Here is a 6,555-nt window from a genome sequence, read left to right as displayed (position 1 = left end):
TATGGGCCTGGCTGCTCTTCTGCAGGTTATTGTCCGACACGCTGTCCCTGCCCTAGTGTGATGCAAGAGCAAACAAAAACTGCGCACACACAGAGTGCAAAACAAACTCAGCACACACAGTGCACCCGCAAACGAAATGCACACACCTTGCAAAGCTAAGCAAAATGCACACCCATTGCGACAGCCAACACCAAACAAAAAGTTGCACGCACCAGGCAACACAGTCAATATGCAAAATGCAACACTGAACAACAGTTGTGCAGACAACACAAACACCAAATGAAATGTACACACACATTGCAACACCAAACAAAAGCTGCACACATCATGCAACAAAAACAACCCACAAAATGCAATGCAATACAAACTGAACACAATGCAACATCAAACGAGCTGTAGATGCAAATTGAACAGACGCTGCAACACCAAAGAAAAGTTGGATCCACAATGCAACAGCAAGCAAAAGCTACCGTACACAATGTGCACACATGTGAACATCACAATGCAGCACAACAGTTGTCTAGCAGTTTAGTAACTATTTCGCCAATGAATCGCAGAGCTAATATGGGTATTTTCTCTACCAGATTCAACAAACAAACTAGACAGCCCCAGAGAAACCACAGTCCCCGGTATTGCTAACCTCAAGAGATCAAAAATCATGAGTGGGGCCCAACAATAATGAGATTTTAAAAAAAACCCACTGTGTTTTTCTAGTCTCTCCTTTTTTGATTGTTGAACGCCCTGTGGCCATCCCCTGCATGTGCATGGATGTGTGTGCGTGTGTGTGAAAAATTAGTGTCATTCACTCTCTCCAATTTATCAGGTCAGGAGATGTTGGCCCCTGCTGCAGATGCTCTCACTCCACATCTGCCCCTCCCCTGCCCAGCAATTAATTCTGCCCCAACCTCCAGATCAATCCTGTCCCTCACCCCCACATCTACCCAGCCCCCATCCAGCCTCCCATCTGTTCCTTCTACGGGCCTTTACCCCCACTCTCCCTAGCTGGGGCCATGGTGGCAGCAGGGTCTCCTTTTCCAGGCTGGGTGTTGCAAGGGAATCATAGAAGATTAGGGTTGGAAGAGACCTCAGGAGGTCATCTAGTCCAACCCCCTGCTCAAAGCAGGACCAATCCCCAACTAAATCTGCCACCACTGAGAACAGCCGAGCTCCATTCTCTTTGGAACCCCCCTTCAGGTAGTTGAAGGCTGCTATCAAAGTGGAAGGAGGACAGGAGAGCCATCTTGTTGCTCAGAAGGGAGGAGACAATGGATCTGCCCTGAGCTGCTGGGCTCTTTAGCTGCTCCCCCTCCCACCTCCCCCCAGTTTCTCACCTTCTGGGAGGATGACTTTGGGCTGCTGATGTAAGAGAGAGAGAGAGAGAGAGAGAGAGAGCTCTTCCTACAGCAACTCTGATTGGTTGCTTCGACCCAGGAGGCAGGAAAGCGGGTCAGGTAGCCAATCAGAAGGGTCAAGTGTGACTCCGGAGTAGATCTGGATTCACACCAGTTCAAATAAGGTGTGGCGTCCATGCCTAGCTTTATGGAGTTAAACAAAGCTGTGACAGAGATCATAGCAGAGGGAGTGTGAAATGAAAACAGTGCAGGCAAGGGAGCCAAGAAGTGTTTTCCGATTCCCAATGAGCTGGAGAGGCTGAGATGTAGAGGGAGGTTGTTCCGGGTTGCAGAGAAGACAGTGGTGAGATTGTACAAGTGGCAACAAGCAGAGAGATAGGGAGGGTTAGAGACAAACATAGCCTGTGACCACATCGGGACCTTTGTGCACAGAGGGTTGTGCAAATAAGAAGAGGAATCTGCCATTGTTATTGTCTGAGCCAACTGAGGTCTAACACGCTGGTTGACAACATTTCTCTGTCGGAACTTTTGAATGCTGCATCGGAGCCGTTCCACAATTTCAGGGAATGTTCTAGGTATCAGTGGGTAGAACCCTAGTGAGATTGGTAAAAACCAGGAAAACTGGAAGGAGGGGAATGGAGGACACCCGGTGGATTGGCCATGGTATGGGTGGGAGAAAGTGTGGGGGCACATAGAGCCCCTGTCATGCGGTGGAGGGAAAAAGGGGAAGGAGAGGGCACAAAGTCCCTGCAGAAGGCAAATAAAAATCCCAAAGTTGTCATTTTTAAGTTTCATGATTTTTAAGCCAATCTCATGATTTTGAGGGGCCACAGGTGCTTGGGGTTGGCAATACTGCAAACTGCATACTCAATGAAACAGCAAACAGCACAGCAACCTCAGACTACACACACAGCAGCTTCAGACTGTACACAATGCAACACAAACTGAGCACACACGATGTGACACCAACAAACACGCAATTGCAACACCACCCTGCATACACAATGCAATGCCAAACAACACACACAATGTAACACTAAACAGTGCACGCAATGTAACACCAAACACACAGTACGACACCAAAGAATCAGAATATCAGGGTTGGAAGGGACCGCAGGAGGTCATCTAGTCCAACCCCCTGCTCAAAGCAAGACCTAATCCCCAACTAAATCATCCCAGCCAGGGCTTTGTCAAGCTTAACCTTAAAAACCTCTAAGGATGGAGATTCCACCACTTCCCTAGGTAACCCATTCCAGTGCTTCACCATGCTCCTAGTGAAAAAGTTTTTCGTAATATCCAACCTAAACCTCCCCCACTGCAACTTGAGACCATTACTCCTTGTTCTGTCATCTGCTATCACTGAGAACAGTCTAGATCCATCGTCTTTGGAACCCCCTTTCCGGTAGTTGAAAGCAGCTATCAAATCCCCCCTCATTCTTCTCTTCTGCAGACTAAACTATCCCAGTTCCCTCAGCCTCTCCTCATAAGTCATGTGTTCCAGACCTGTAAACACTGTTGGACTCTTTCTAATTTTTCTACATCCTTCTTGTAGCGTGGGACCCAAAAGTGGACACAGATGAGTCCTCACCAATGCCGAATAGAGAGGAATGATAACGTCCCTAGATCTGCTAGCAATGCTCCTACTTATACCATTAGCCTCCTTGGCAACAAGGGCACACTGTTGACTCATATCCAGCTTTTCGTCCACCATAACCCCTAGGTCCTTTTCTGCAAAACTGCTGCCTAGCCACTCGGTCCCTAGTCTGCAGCAGTACACAATGCAGCACCAAACTGAGCACACAATACACCAAACTGAGCACACAATACAACATCAAACAAAGACAGAATGCAACACCAAATGGAGTACACAATGCAACACCAAACTGCACATACACCACCAAACACACAGTGCAACACCATACTGAGTACACAATGCAATACCAAACAAAAGCTGTATGCACAGTGTAACACAAACCAAGCACACAATGCAACACCACAACACATACACAGTGCAACACCAAATCAAACACATCTGGCAGTACCAACCTGCATGTAGATGGTGCTTTACAGACATACAGGAAAGATGTATTCCCTGGCCCAAATGGCTCACAAGGTCCCTGGACCTTGCAATGAAGGGGACCCAGAGGAGGGGCTGGAGCTATGACGGGGGCTGATGTGGTTTTGTGTCTGCACAATTCTGCCCGAGCTGAAGGCTGGCCAGTGTAGTAGGGTGGGTGAGAATGGCGAAAGAGGATCCCGTTTCAGGAGATGCCTAGTTCTGTGTGTCACCAGGAATCTCTGGAGAGCAAGCCGGGGGCCAGGCTGCTACCAGACCAATACTGGTCTCTCTGCTGGTGCAGTAAAGATCCATTTCCTGAAGTTCTGCCCGCCTGCTGCATCCCTTGTTGCTAATGAAGCAGAGAGTGAGGATCCAGGCAGGGCAGAGAGGCTGGCATAGGCATGGAGGGAAGAACTGATGATGGCTGAGGGTTTCAGCCCAGAGGAAGTCAGCGCTGAGACGACATGAGGGAACACTCCCAATACTCGAGTGGGAATACTGTACTAATGCCGCGCTTTGTGGCCGTAGATCTCACAGCCCTTTCAAAAGAGGTTAGTATTGTTAGCCCCAGGTGGGGAAACTGAGGCATGGAGCAGTGAAGTGACTGGCCCAAGGCTACCCAGTGGTAGAAATGTCAACAGAGCCTCGAGCTCCTGAGGCCCAGCTTAACGCACCATCCACTAGGCCACACTGTTGCTTCACTGGCACCCCTGTTGCAGTGATCTTTTGCCCCAAGTTTTAAATGGCCTTGAAATGAGGCTGGGTGCTGAGCTCACCTCAGGGACCGTGCAGGGGAGTCACTCCTGACAGAGGGGCTGTAAGAGAGGCCTTTGATTGACCTGGAGGGAAGAATGGCAGCTTGGGCCTTTGCCCAACTTGAGTTCCTGTCCTGGGTGTGCTTCTGAGTCACCGTAGGAACGTGGACGAGTCACTTCCCAGCTCTGTGCCTCAGTTTCCCCATCTGTAAAACAGGAACGATGCTACTCACCCAGCTACCTTGCAGGTCAGGCTTAATTAGGTAATCCCTGCATGGTGCTCCCATCATGGGAAGTGCTATTATTATGATCTATGCCAGGTGTCAGGGCATCAGAATCCAGACCCCAAAATGGGGGCTGAAAGCAGCATTGCCAGGCCTAAGCAGTGTTCAAAACCTGTGAGTCGGCCTTCACGAAAGCCCCAAGATTGGCTTTAACCACATGAGATTTTTTTAAAAGCCATTTGGGCCTCTTTTTATTCACCTTTTGAACCTCATGCCACGTCTTTGAGCTTTTCTGTGCCACCATTAGGATCAGAACTGGCCTTTCTTTTTTAAGCAAATGCTGAGATTCTCAGGAATTCCCCTGACTCCAGGCTGCTGGGGCTTGGAAAGAAGCAATGAGGATCGCAGAACTCATGATGAAAGCATTAGAGCTGGTGATGCTGTAAAAGCCTGACCCCTGGTTTGCTAGGCAAATGAGCTCATTTGCATCATCCCCACAACTTTGGATTTATGGTTGCCACCCCTAACCCCCCCACACTTGTGAATCAGAGCCGTTATCCTTCCTCCAGGGACTGCCTGCTATTTTTAGCATCCTTCCTGAACACATCTGGCTGGGCTGGGCAGTCCCTGTTTGCTTGGCTGGGATTTTCTCCTCTCTTAATAAAAGGCAGGCCAAGAGGAAGCTGGTTTGATTGGATCCGATTATTTATTATTTCTACAATGCTGTAAATGTGCCTGCCACCTTAAATGCAAATAAAAAACGACTCCGAGTCTGATCTTTTAACCCCATCAAAGGCCCGATCTATCTGCAAGTTTGGTAACGGTTTAACGGTGGTGATGAGGGAGGTTCGAGCTTCAATGTCGTTGAATCGCTGCAACCCAGAGCAGCTGTACTGTAGAACTGTGTCTTATGCCGTTATAGATTATCCCCCGGGAGTGAAGGGATTTCAGAGGCAGTATGGTCTAGTGGCTAGACCAGGGGTAGGCAACCTATGGCACACGTGCCGAAGGCAGCACGCGAGCTGATTTTCAGTGGCACTCACACTGTGGGTCCTGGCCAACGGTCCTGGGAGTTCTGCATTTGAATTTAATTTTAAATGATGCTTCTTAAACATTTTAAAAACCTTATTTACTTTACATACAACGGTAATTTAGTTATATGTTATAGACTTAGAGAAAGAGACCGTCTAAAAATGTTAAAATGTATGACTAGCACGTGAAACCTTAAATCAGAGTGAATAAATGAAGACTCAGCACAGCACTTCTGAAAGGTTGCTGACCCCTGGGCTAGACTATGGGACTGATACATAGAAAATCTGGATTCTATTCTCTGCTTCACTGGCTGACCTCAAGCGAATCTCTTTTGCTCTCTATGCCTGGTTACCCATCAGTGAAACGGAGATAATGATACTTATCCCCTTTGTTAAAGTGCTTTGAGATCTGGGGATGAAAAACACTCCATAAGAGCTGGTGATTATTAATATATATATATAAAAAACAGTTTCAAACCAATAAAGCCGTATAAAAACTGCATGTAGAAGTTAGACTCGTCTACAGGGCTAATGGTATGAACAGCAGATGCAGGTTTGGGCCCTGAACCAAGGTATAACCCAAGGAGAGCTGCCAATCTGGCAGCAAGAATAACTCCAAGGATGTTATTTAACTCTAAGCAAACCCCAGGCAAAGAAACTTCAGAACCAGGAACATACTGGAGGCAAATTTCAGGATAGCAATTCTTCACTGAACTGGTGAGTACTTTGCAGTTACATGAAAGGCAGCCAGGGCCACTGAGTGGGACTGTGGACACCTAGTTCTATTCCAGACTCTGCTACTGTCTTTGGGCAAGTCAGTCCCCTGCCGCCTCCCGCGCCTCAGTTTCCCCTTCTGATCTATTCTGAGTGAGCTCCTCAGGGCTGGAACTAGTTCTCACTCTGTGTCTGTGCAGCACCCGGCACGATGGGGCCCTGATCTTGGCCGAGGCCAATAATAAAAATGATAGCGAGGCTTAATGCAATGTACAAAGATGAATCAGTGCCATGTTATAGATGGGGGAAGTGAGACACTGCGAAGGGAAGGGCGTTTCCCAAGGTCAATAGATCTCAGATCTCTTGTCTCACAAATTTATTCTTCAGAGGTTTCAAGAGCCAGCCTTCTTGGGAACCTGG

The sequence above is a fragment of the Gopherus evgoodei genome, chromosome 3, assembly GCF_007399415.2.
Source record: "Gopherus evgoodei ecotype Sinaloan lineage chromosome 3, rGopEvg1_v1.p, whole genome shotgun sequence".
In the NCBI taxonomy this organism is placed as follows: Eukaryota; Metazoa; Chordata; order Testudines; family Testudinidae; genus Gopherus; species Gopherus evgoodei.
This window is presented reverse-complemented; position numbering follows the sequence as displayed.